The 13130-nt window shown below is 34.7% G+C and overlaps 1 long non-coding RNA gene across 1 annotated transcript; it reads left to right on the top strand.

Annotated features, from left to right (window-relative positions):
- Window positions 1–221: 221 nt before the first annotated feature.
- Window positions 222–1550, top strand: LOC132724351 (uncharacterized). Its single transcript, XR_009624896.1, has 2 exons — window positions 222–393; window positions 994–1550. It is a non-coding gene; the product is annotated as an uncharacterized LOC132724351 (long non-coding RNA).
- Window positions 1551–13130: the final 11580 nt, after the last annotated feature.

The following is a 13130-nucleotide window of genomic DNA, read 5'->3' as shown; positions in this document are numbered from 1 at the left end:
CCAAGTATGAAGACAGTACACTAACATATTTAAAAGTTCTGATCAAGGAACAAGTTTGCGGAAGACAACTCCTACATGACTGTATCAGTACCTCTTTTTTCTAAAAAAAAAAAGTTGAGCAAAAACATATTAGAAAACAATACTTTTGTAACTTTGAATAGAAACACAACTTGATAAGCTGTTGTATAATACTAGTCACAGAGCTATATTAAAAACTTATGTCAGATTTATGAATGTGAACAGCAGGATATCGATTTTAAGGATGCTTTAGGGTCAATGACAATGAAATCACGAGAGATAAAGGCTAAAATGTGAGACTGTCAATCTGACTAACCTTGAAGTGAACAAATGGAAAAAATGTTTCTTTCAATAGCATGGGCTTTTAAGGAAGAGGTACATGATTATTTAGAAGTATTTGTATATGATATTTCTTAATTATTATATTCTAATAGCTTTTTTTTTCTTGACTTGTTTCAAGGCTGACACAGGACAGTTTATTTTAAGTCAGTGAGCTTCGGTCACTGGATAGACTATTGTCACAAAAAGCCAAATTTATAAAAAAGAATTACAGTGTATTTAAATATCTTATACAAGAAATTAGGAACAAAATTAATAGCAAGAACAATTGTGACATGTAACATGTATTTAGGAATTCAGCTTTCTTTTCCTTTTTACCTCAGGACAATTCACATTAAAATATTGAATATTCACAGTAAGCAGTGTTAGCACTCCGACATATCTGACATATATGATCATCTTATCATCACTTAGCTGTCTATAGCTTATCAGAATCACTCACATTATGAATTTAAATAATTTTGAAAAAATTGCTGCTTAGCAAATAGATAAAATACTTGGGGTGTCTGTGACTGATTGGTTTAGTTTCTTGACTTTAAACCTTTAAGCCTTTCACTGCTGTAAGTTTGTGCTCGGCAAGGGTTTACAAGTGGAATTTTAACTTTGCAATTAACTTTTTCTAAACAAATATTTCAGGAAACAGAGGCGCTTATATGATAGAACAGTAAAAGCAGGAGTGATAAGGAAAGATACATGTAGATGTGTCTTCATGTCGGAAACACTAAAGAAATAGAAATATTGTGGTTTTATAAAACTTAAAAGAAATTGGAATATCAGGAGACTGCCTGCCCTTTGCAATGTTGGATAATGAGTTCTTAGATGTGATGTGGAAAGCCTCATGAATATAGTACCATGACTTAATCTAATTAGAAAAAGAAATGACATTGAGGAGAAAACTAGTCACCAGTCTTTCACCAAGAACTAAAGATAACTTTCCAATATTTGAAATATCATAATATGTATAAAACTTTATTGAGCCACCAGTTTTTCACCAGGAAAATAAGATCACTTAACTATTTTTAGGTCACCTGTCACAAAGTGACAGGGTGAGCTTTTTTGATCGCTTTTTTCGTCTGGCGTCCACTTTAAATGACATTTCCTCATAAACCACTAAGCCAATTTCATCCAAACTTCACAGGAATGTTTCTTTGGTGGTCACCTCTAAATATTGTTCATAGAACGCTGGTTGCCATGGCAACCAAAAGAAAAAAACTTAAAGTATCTTCTTTTAAAGAACCCAAAGAGCTAGAGCTTAGACAAAGTATCTTCTTTTAAAGGTATGAAACATCTTCTAGTGAGTGTCTACCAAGTTTGCTCAAATAAAAGCCCTGGGGGTCAAAATTGGCCCCGCCCCAGGGGGTCATTGAATTTCCCTATATGCATATAGTAAAAACTTAAAAATCTTCTTTTAAAGAACCAAAATAGCTAGAGTTTAGATATTAAGCATGAAACATCTTCTTGTAAGTGTCTACAAAGTTTGTTCAAATAAAAGCCCTGGGGTCAAAATTGGCCCCTCCCCGGGGGTCATTGATTTTCCTTATATGTGTATAGCAAAAACTTAAAAACCTTCTTTGAAAAAACCTAAATAGCTAGAGTTTAGATATTAAGCATGAAACATCTTCTGGTAAGTGTGTACAAGGTTTGTTCAAATAAAAGCCCTGGGGTCAAAACTGGCCCCGCCCCAGGGGTTTCATTGTTTTTAACTATTTGTGTATAGTAAAAACTTAAAAAATCTTCTTTTAAAAAACCCAATGAGCTAGAGCCTAGATGTTTAGCATGAAACATCTTATGGTGTCGACCAAGTTTGTTCAAATTTAAGCCCTTGTATAAAAATTGGCCATGCCGGGGTGGGGGGTGGTGCAGAGGTCTTTGTTTTACATTATATGTGTGTAGTAAAAACTTAACATCATGAAACATCTTCTAACGGGTGTCTTACAAGTTTGGTCAAATAAAAGCCCTGGGGTTTAAACTGGCCCCGCTCCAGGGGCCTATATACACATGGCCCTCTTGTTCAACAATCTTGTTGAAATATGTATGAACAAATCTTTATCAACTTCAAGCTTTTATTGAAGGAATTTGGAATAACTTGGCAGAAATGATTGTTATAATAAGACAATGAGTCATGTCAACAACCAGACCCCTACCTCCAGGGTCAAGGTCGCACTTGCTCATTCAAGGTCAACTTGTCAATTTGAGAGTATATCTCGTGTCCGGTCTTCCCTATCTCTAAAGAGATTTTGTAAATTCTTGCCACAATTGCTCACAATAATGAGAAGATGTGTCATGCTCAACAACAGGTCACCTGCCTCCAAGGTCAAGGTCACACTTGGATGTCAAATATTAGCATAGCCTGTTACAGGGTATATTTCGTGTCCGGTCCATAACTTTGTCATTTATTGAAGGAATTTGAAATTCCTTGGCACAAATGTTTGTTATAATAAGACGATGATGTGCAACAACCAGACCCTTACCTTCAGGGTCAAGGTCACACTTGCTCATTCAAGGTCAACATTGTCCATTTGAGGGTATATCTCGTGTCCAGTCTATACCTTTCTTATCTTTGAAAGGATTTTGTAAATACTTGCCGCAATTGTTCACAACAATGAGATGATGTGTTATGCGATTGTTGCAACAATCGGTCACCAACCTACAAGGTCAAGGTCACACTTGGAGGTCTAAGATTTACATAGCCTGTTATAGGGTTTTTTTTTGTCCGGTCCATAACATTTTTGTATATCAAAGGATTTTGAAAACACTTGGCACAAATATTCACTATAATAAGACAATGTGTCAAGCGCAACACCTGCATCCCTACCTCCAAGGTCAGGGTCACATTTCGAGGTAAAAAATTAACATAGTCTTTTAAAGGGTATATATTGTGTCCAATGTAGAACTTCTTCATAGTTCAAGGGATTTTGAAATAACTTGGCACAAATAGTCACAATAATAATGTTAATTACAACACCTGCACCCCTGCCTCCAAGGTCAAGGTCACACTTAGAGGTATAAAGGTAACAAAGTCTGTTATATGGTATATTTTATGCCCCGTCCATAACTTCTTCATAGATGAAGTGATTTGGAAAATACTTGGCACAAATAGTCACAATGATAAGATGATATGTCATGCACAACACCTGCACCCCTACCTCCAAGGTCAAGGTCACACTTAGAGGTCAAAGCAGGGATTTTTTCCAGGATTTTGGGAACATAACCCATACCCATGCAACTGGGAATTTCAGCGATATTTTGTTAAAATTGGGAAAAAATGTATGACTGAAAGTTTGCAGTGATTAAATGTATGCAAGCAATCACTGCCTAGGATGGCTTCTTCAAACATTGAAACACTATTACAGTAAAGAAGCCCTTATTTTCAAAGATTTTAGAATTCTTTTTTCAATATATTTTTGTAATTTTCAATTGGGAATATTTTCCTTTGGATTGGGAAAATAATATACTATTTTCAATTGGGAACATGTCCCAATAACGGCTATAAAATAAGCCAAAAAATCCCTGCAAAGCTTAACATGATATATTTTGAAATTCAGTATTTCATTTTATTTCTTTAATAAATTTATTGTTGCATTTGCAGATCCAGCATTGATCATAATTTTGGACTGAAAATCCTTAGATCCCTGCCTCAATCTTTTGAAATAGCACAATTTTTTGCTTCATATAAAACTTCCCTGAGGCGGGGGACGTTGGTATCTCTGTTACAAATTCTTGTTTATTTTACCAACAAGTGTTCACTTTCAAACTTTTGATCATTGTATTTTTTGTACTACCTTTTGTATAATGTTGTATTTTATTTATGTTCTTATTCTAAGATTAGCATGGCCAACTCATGAAAGTCCAAATGATGGTCAACTTTTTTTATGTTTTTTTTTGTTGTTGTTTTTTTTTAACATTATTTACTTTATTTTTACAGTGTTCCTCTGAATCATACATTCTGTTTTAGTTAAACATGCACTTCTTGTTACTTATTTTTCCATACTTCATATTACATTGATCACGGTTTGATGTGATGGCTCATAAAATCATAACAATATCATTTCTTTGTACTTTACCTAGTAAAATATGAAAACAGAAATGCTCTTGTAAGCTAACCAATAAAATTTGTACACCTTTTAAGGATTCAATTTATAACTGGTATATTCAACAATATATCAAAACACAGGTCAAGTATGATTTCAGTTACGTTCCACAAAATTTATACAACATTATGCATTCCTTACCAAATCATATGCAAAAAAATGATTTATAACTGATAATATTTGAATGCTTTTGAAATCTATAAAGATTTTTCATATAACTCTGGACAAAATTTAACAGTCTTTAGTGAGTTGGAGTGTAGTATGAAAAATCAGGTGTCTGTTGCAAAGATCAAGGTCACTACTTTGGATCAAAAGTCAAATAATAACTGAAAACAGGAGAGTATATTTCTATATACATGGCTGGATTTTCATAACATTTATCACAAATGCTCACTTATGTATACATCTTTCTCCCCAATCTGAAGCTTTAAGGTTCAGTTCTGAATAATGGCAACAGGCTTGATATATGCTGCCAGTGGGCTTGTCTAATTATGTACATATTTTGATTACCCACTCAATATAAGCATTGTTCTTAACGCAGGCATTCAAGTCCTATGGGCACATTTCTACTTTTGACTATATTTTGTTGTATAATGTCAGTCTTGTATGTAAAAAATCCTTAGAACAGCACCTCCTATATTACTGGCCGTTTGCATTAAAGCTTCTTTCATTCAGATTGTTATAATTTGTATCACCTCAATATGTACCAATAATTTAAAGGGACTCACTCCATTGAGGTTTAAAAGCCTAAAACATAACATTTGGATTTCTACAGAAATGAGCCGGGGCACTTGATACAATATGCACAGATAGTGAAGAAATATACTTTGAAATGAATTGAAAATCATTTTTTTTATGCTTTTCTCAGCCTGATCTGCGTGATATGTGTTTAAACGCTTTCATTTTGGGTAATTTTTTTACAATTTGAATAATTATTCTTGAAAAACGAAGTGCGCAAATGATCTGAAATTTTTCTCAAAGAGTAGTGGTCAAAACATACATCAAGTGGTACATTAATCTAGAAAAATAAATTTCAGTCTCATCATGTCAAAAAACCTCAGTGGAGTTCCTTTTATACATTTTATCTGACAAACTAAATTTCATTATCTCCATATATTTAATCATTTATTTTTTATATTACATTTATTTTTACTTTTATGCAAGTTTTGACAATAAAAGTTTATTTTAAATCATTGTTCTTTGTTTTGCTATGACTTTAACAGCATGTACATCAATTTCATACTAAAACACAATTAGTTATGTTTGAACTTACAAATGTAAGCACATGATGAGCTTTTCTTGTCCTTGAGTTTAAAATAAAAAGTCTCTTCATTAACTATGATTAAATAATGCTTATGGTATGGTCTTGAATTCCTATGAAGTAGTCATATAAGTCATGGCCGATTTAGGTCAAACTGAGTGGTTCTTTGTGTGCATAATGCAGTAGTATTATCTATTAATTCACTTATTACTATATTAGTAACAGAATTGCCTATGATTTCAACTGATTATGAGTGTCACAACTTATGGGTTTGGGGCCCTGGGCCAAGAACTAGTTATCAGCCCACTGAACATGAGTAGTGCAAAAACGGAAACAATGACTTCACATTTTACGTCATCAAATCAGCTAGCTGTAGATTGGAGCTTGCACATATTCCTTTGTTTTTAATTCACACGCATTAGGTATTTCTATGAAAATTTCCTTCCAACAGTACTTTCAGTGCTTTGATTTTATTTGTGTTGTCGCGGTTGAAGTGCTCATTCACAAAATACTGACAAAATGTAAAAAAGTGCGACAAAATAAACAAGAGGGCCAAGATGGCTCTGAGTTCGCTCACCTGTATATAGCCCCAGGGCCAATTTTTACCCAAGGGCTTTTATTTGTTTATTTGAACAGACTTGGTAGACACCCGTAAGAAGATGTTTCATGCTAAACATCTAAGTTCTAGCTCATTGGGTTTTTTAAAAGAAGATTTTTAAGTTTTTACTATATGCATATAGGGAAAATCTATGACCCCCTGGGGCGGGGCCAATTTTTATTTGAACAAACTTTGTAGATATTTACTTAAAGATGTTTCATGCTTAATATCTAAACTCTAGCTATTTGGGTTTTTTCAAAGAAGATTTTTAAGTTTTTGCTATACACATATAAGGAAAATCAATGACCCCTGGGGCGGGGCCAGTTTTGACCCCAGGGCTTTTATTTGCACATACTTGGTAGACACCCATTAGAACATGTTTCATGCTAAATATCTTAGCTCTAGCTCTTTGGGTTCTTTAAAAGAAGATTGTTTAAGTTTTTACTATATGCATATAGGGAAAATCAATGACCCCCTGGGGCAGGGCCAATTTTGACACCAGGGCTTTTATTTGAACAAACTTGGTAGACATTCACTAGAAGATGTTTTATGCCAAATATCTAAGCTCTAGCTCTTACGGTTCTTTAAAAGAAGATTTTTTCAGTTTTTAATTTATGCATATAGGGAAAATTAATGACCCCCGGGACAGGCCAATTTTGACCCCAGGGCTTTTATTTGAACAAACTTGGTAGACACTCACTAGAAGATGTTTCATGCTAAATATCTTAGCTCTAGCTCTTTGGGTTCTTTAAAAGAAGATTTTTTAAATTTTTACTATATGCATATAGGGAAAATCTATGACCCCCTGGGGCAGGGCCAATTTTGACCTCAGGGCTTTTATTTGAACAAACTTGGTAGACACTCATTAAAAGATGTTTCATGCTAAATATCTTAGCTCTAGCTCTTTGGGTTCTTTAAAAGAAGATTGTTTAAGTTTTTACTATATGCATTTAGGGAAAATCAATGACCCCCTGGGGCGGGGCCAATTTTGACCCCAGGGCTTTTATTTGAACAAACTTGGTAGACATGCATTAGAAGATGTTTCATGCCAAATATCTAAGCTCTAGCTCTTACAGTTCTTTAAAAGAAGATTTTTTAAGTTTTTACTATATGCATATAGGGAAAATCAATGACCCCCCGGGGCGGGGCCAATTTTGACCCCAGGGCTTTTATTTGAACAAACTTGGTAGACACTCACTAGAAGATGTTTCAAGCCAAATATCTTAGCTCTAGCTCTTTGGGTTCTTTAAAAGAAGATTTTTTAAGTTTTTACTATATGCATATAGGGAAAATAAATGACCCCCTGGGGCGGGGCCAATTTTGACCCCAGGGCTTTTATTTGAACAAACTTGGTAGACACTCATTGGAAGATGATTCATGCCAAATATCTAAGCTCTAGCTCTTAGGGTTGTTTAAAAGGAGATATTGAAAGATTTTTCTTTCGGTTGCCATGGCAACCAGAGTTCTGCATGGAATTAAATTCTTTGAACAATTTTCAAAGGTGACCACCAAAGGAACATTCCTGTGAAGTTTGGATGAAATTGGCTTAGTGGTTTATGAGGAGATGTCATTTAAAGCAAAAGTTTACGGACGGACGACGGACGGACGGACGCCGGACGAAAAGCGATCACAAAAGCTCACCCTGTCACTTTGTGACAGATGAGCTAAAAATAAATGTTTTTCATTCTGACACTCTTTCATATTTTTGCTACTTGTAACATTTTTCCACATGTCACGGTTAAGAACTGTTAACTTTTTATGGGGGATTATAGTGTAAGCGGCCAGATAGCTCAGTTGGTACTCTGAGCTATGGTACGGTATTCTGATGGTTTGCATCCCAGTCGGGCTGCACATTTTTCTCATCCTGTGACATGGGACTGTGACTGGATACAGTTCAGAGTTTAAATTACATTGCTCTGTAACTCTTTGAAATTCAAGGATAAATTTCAATATAGCAGGGGAGTGTCACGGTTCAAAGTGTTCACTTATTAGGGGAGAAGGTGTGAGAGTAGCTGTCAGTCGAGCCGCAATACAGTATTCCGAAGGTCCCAGGTTCGAGTCCTGGTCAAGCTGCACATTGTTTTCACCCTGTGAAACACAACCAAACAAAATAACGAAATAGCAGTAACCAGACACCATGGTTTTGTGATCATGGCTAAATGGCAGCACTTAAATGCAAAAGTGAAATTCTATTGTTTATTTGAATTGTCATTTTTTCCAAATGATGTGCTGAGTTGAGAAAACGTTAATGTAATCTTAGGACACATACGTACTTAATTAGTAAAAAGAAATTACATACATCACATTTCAACAAGATTTGTCCGTCATTTTGAAAAACGGCCGAAGGATATATACATGCCGCTTTAAACCTGTTAAATTTATATTTATGGCAAATGTTGATTACAACCAATCATTGAATTGTAAATATTAGAAAATGGGACAAGTTATTGGACCATTATTCTTTAGAATAAATATGTATATAGTTATGAATGACAAGTTTTACATTTGTAGTATCCTTTCGGGCAAAATTTACGGGTAATTTGACCTAGTTTTCGAGGAAATTGGCCATTTTCAAGTACAGTTTAAAATTAGGTATAGCCCATTTAGAAATAAAACAATGGACAAGAAACAATGTTTAACACCCCTGACAAGTTTTAAAAGCATTTAATTTCTTGAATTGTATACTTTTAGAACCTTGCAGGTTTTTTCAAAAAGCTCTATGAAAGACGCATAATTGACCATTTAGCTCAATTTCACTCAATATTATATTCTGAAGAAAATAAATACTGTCATACATGCACCAAAATAATAGTTCTATGCCGAAGATTTATACTAATTTTCAAAGCGCTTTGTTATTAAACAAAGTCGCAGGCAAGTTTTAAAAAACATGTACAAAGTGTGGTAAAATTACGCCCATGAATTTTTAAGAAAATTTAGTTAAATACATAGTAGAATAAATTAAAAACTGGAATTCGGGCTAGTAATTCAACATCTTAAATTCATTGACTGCTATTTCTAGACTAGGGTATTATTTTAAAGCTGCACGCCTCTAGATGAGCAAGAATATTTCGATAAAAATAAACCTGAGAAAATTGTACTAAGATTTTAGGAAAGGTATGATGATTCAAAATTCTAGTAAAAATTTACATGTTTTGTGCAATTAATGACAGAACTTTTCAGTATGTTTAACTATAATCCTACTGTGTTACTAACGCAGTAAGGGCTATTTTTGCATGTGTTGACCTTTTTATAGTAATTTACATAGGCTGATATATTGTAGGCAGAGTTATCCAACTTGTCAATCCGATGTACATTGTTACTATAAATAAGTATTGTAAGCTTCAATTGAATATCTCAAGCAATTATTGAGATATTTGAATTTATAAAATACAAAAAAACTTTAATCAACGCCGACGCGGAAGCTGACGCCGACCCGGGGTGACTACAATAGCTCTTATATTCTTCGAATAGTCGAGCTAAAAATTTCACAACAATTCAAAGATCAAGGGGAAAAAATTCTGGAAATAGTCACACTAAGAGTTATGGACCTTGTCACACAACATGTGTGTAATGATAAGAAATATATATTTGAAGTTTGAAGTAGATACCTTAAAAAGTAAAGAAGTTATAATACTTCTTTAAGAAATTTCTAGGTTGAAAGGGAGATAAATCTGAATATATTGCTTCAAGAGTTATGAACCTTGTCACATAAGATAGGGTTGATGATAAGGAATATATATTTGAAGTTTGAGGTAGATTCTTTTAAAACTAAAAAAGTTATATAGTAAAAAATTACATTTTTTAAATAAAAAAAACTAAGTGAACGGGGAGATATTCCTGCAACATTGGTACTAGATGTATGAATCTTGTCACATAAAATGTCGTTAATGATAAGGAACATATATTTGAATATATATATGAAGTTGATCCCTTAAGTAATTAAAACGTTACAGTAAAACAAGAGGGCCATGATGGCCCTGGATCGCTTACCTGACACAACCGCATCCAAGCAATGTCTTAAACAAGCATCATGGCCAAGTTTGATGACAACTGAGTCAAACATGTGACCTCTAATGTGTTATAAAGATTTTTCCATATTTGGGCAATGTGACCTAATTTTTGACCGGACACGACCCATATTCAAACTTGACCTAGAAATCATCCAAACAACCTTCCTGACCAATTTCCAGGAAATTTGGATCAAAACTGCAGCCACTAGAGTGTTAATTTTTTTCTCTCTATTTTTAGCTCCTGTGATCTAGTTTTTGACCGGACATGACCTATCTTAGCACTTGACCCAGAAATCATCAAAACAACCTTCCTGACAAATTTCCAGAATATTTGACTCAATACTGCAGCCACTAGAGTGTTTACAAGCTTTTTCTATTTTTAGCTCCTGTGACCTAGCTTTTGACCGGAGATAACCTATCTTTGAACTTGACCAAGAAATCATCTAAACAACCTCCTTGACAAATTTCCAGAAAATTTTGATGAAAACTGCAGCCACTAGAGTGTTAACAAGCATTTTCTATTTTTAGCTCCTGTGACCTAGTTTTTGACCGGAGATGACCCATCTTCGAACTTAACTTATATATCATCTACACAACCTTCCTGACAAATTTCCAGAATATTTGGATAAAAACTGCAGCCCCTAGAGTGTTAACAAGCTTTTTCTATTTTTAGCTCCTGTGACTTAGTTTTTGACCGGAGATGACCCATCTTCGAATTTGACCTAGATATCATCAAAACAACCTTCCTGGCAAATTTCCAGAATATTTGGATCAAAACTGCAGCCACTAGAGTGTTAACAAGCTTTTTCTATTTTTAGCTCGTGTGACCAAGTTTTAAACCGGAGATGACCCATCTTCGAACTTAAGTTAGATATCATCTTCACAACCTTCCTGACAAATTTCCAGAATATTTGGATGAAAACTGCAGCCCCTAGAGTGTTAACAAGCTTTTTCTATTTTTAGCTCCTGTGACCTAGTTTTTAACCGGAGATGACCCATCTTCGAACTTGACCTAGATATCATCAAAACAACCTTCCTGACAAATTTCCAGAATATTTGGATAAAAACTGCAGCCTCTAGAGTGTTAACAAGCTTTTTCTATTTTTAGCTCCTGTGACCTATTTTTTGGCCCGAGATAACTCATCTTCGAACTCGATATGTATTTCATTGAGACAAATATTCTGACAAAGTTTGATGATGATTCAATCAAAACTGTGACTGCTAGACTGTTCACAACCCAATTGTTAGAGTGTTAACAAGCTTTTTCTATTTTAAGATCCTGTGACCTAGTTTTTGACCGGAGATGACCCATCTTCGAAATTAACTTTGATATCATCTAAACAACCTTCCTGACAAATTTCCAGAATATTTGGATGAAAACTGCAGCCCCTAGAGTGTTAACAAGCTTTTTCTATTTTTAGCTCCTGTGACCTAGTTTTTGACCGGAGATGACCCATCTTCGAACTTGACCTATATATCATCAAAACAACCTTCCTGACAAATTTCCAGAATATTTGGATCAAAACTGCAGCCACTAGAGTGTTAACAAGCTTTTTCTATTTTTAGGTCCTGTGACCCAGTTGTTGATCCGAGATAACCCATCTTCGAACTCGATCTCTATTTCATTGAGACAAACATTCTGACAAAGTTTGATGATGATCCAATCAAAACTGTGACTGCTAGACTGTTAACAACCCAATTGTTGACGACGAACGACACACAACGCACCACGACGGACGCCGGACATAGCCCCATCACTATACCTCACCTTGACCCCTTCGTGGTCAAGTGAGCTAAAAATAATATTTTTTAAGGAAAGTTCAAAGGGAGGTAAATCTGAAAATATTGGTGCTAGAGTAATGAACCTTGTCACATAAGATGTGGTTGATGAAACATATATTTGAAGTGTAAATTTGAACTCTTAAGTAATAAAAAAGTTACATAAAAAAAATTTCTAAGGAAAATTCTAAGTTCAAGGGGGATAAATCTGAAAATATAGGTGCTAGAGTTATGAACCTTGTCACATAAGATGGAGTTGCTGATAAGGAACAAATATTTGAAGTATGAGGTTGATACCTTAAGTAACAAGAGGGCCATGATGGCCCTGAGGTTGCTCACCTGTATATAGGCCCCCGGAGCTGGGCCAGTTTAAACCCCAAGGATTTTATTTGAACAAACTTGGAAGACACCCATTAGAAGATGTTTCATGATGTTAAGTTTTTACTGCACACAAATAATGAAAAATAATGACCTCCCCCCCCCCTGGCAGGGCCAATTTTAACCCAAGGGCTTTTATTTGAATAAACTTGGTAAACACCCATAAGAAGATGTTTCTTGCTAAACATCTAAGCTCTAGCTCATTTGGGTACTTTAAAAGAAGATTTTTTATGTTTTTACTATACACATATAGTTAAAAAGAATGACACTCCTTAGATGGTGCCAGTTTTGACCCCAGGGCTTTTATTTGAACAAACTTTGAAGACACTTGCTAGAAGATGGTGCATGTTTAATATATAAACTCTGTAGCTATTTGGGTTTTTTCAAAGAAGTATTTAAGTTTTTGCTTTACACATATAAGGAAAATCAATGACCCCCGGGGCGGGGCCAATTTTGACCCCAGGGCTTTTATTTGAACAAACTTGGTAGACACCTATTAGAACATGTTTCATGCTAAATATCTTTACTCTAGCTCTTTGAGTTCTTTAAAAGAAGATTTTTTAAAGTTTTTACTATATGCATATTGGGAAAATCAATGACCCCCGGGGCGGTGCCAATTTTGACCCCAGGGCTTTTATTTGAACAAACTTGGTAGA

Source organism: Ruditapes philippinarum, unplaced genomic scaffold (genome assembly GCF_026571515.1).
Source record: "Ruditapes philippinarum isolate M1 unplaced genomic scaffold, ASM2657151v2 ctg3920_1_1_1_1, whole genome shotgun sequence".
Classification (NCBI taxonomy): domain Eukaryota; kingdom Metazoa; phylum Mollusca; class Bivalvia; order Venerida; family Veneridae; genus Ruditapes; species Ruditapes philippinarum.
This window is presented reverse-complemented; position numbering and strand designations above follow the sequence as displayed.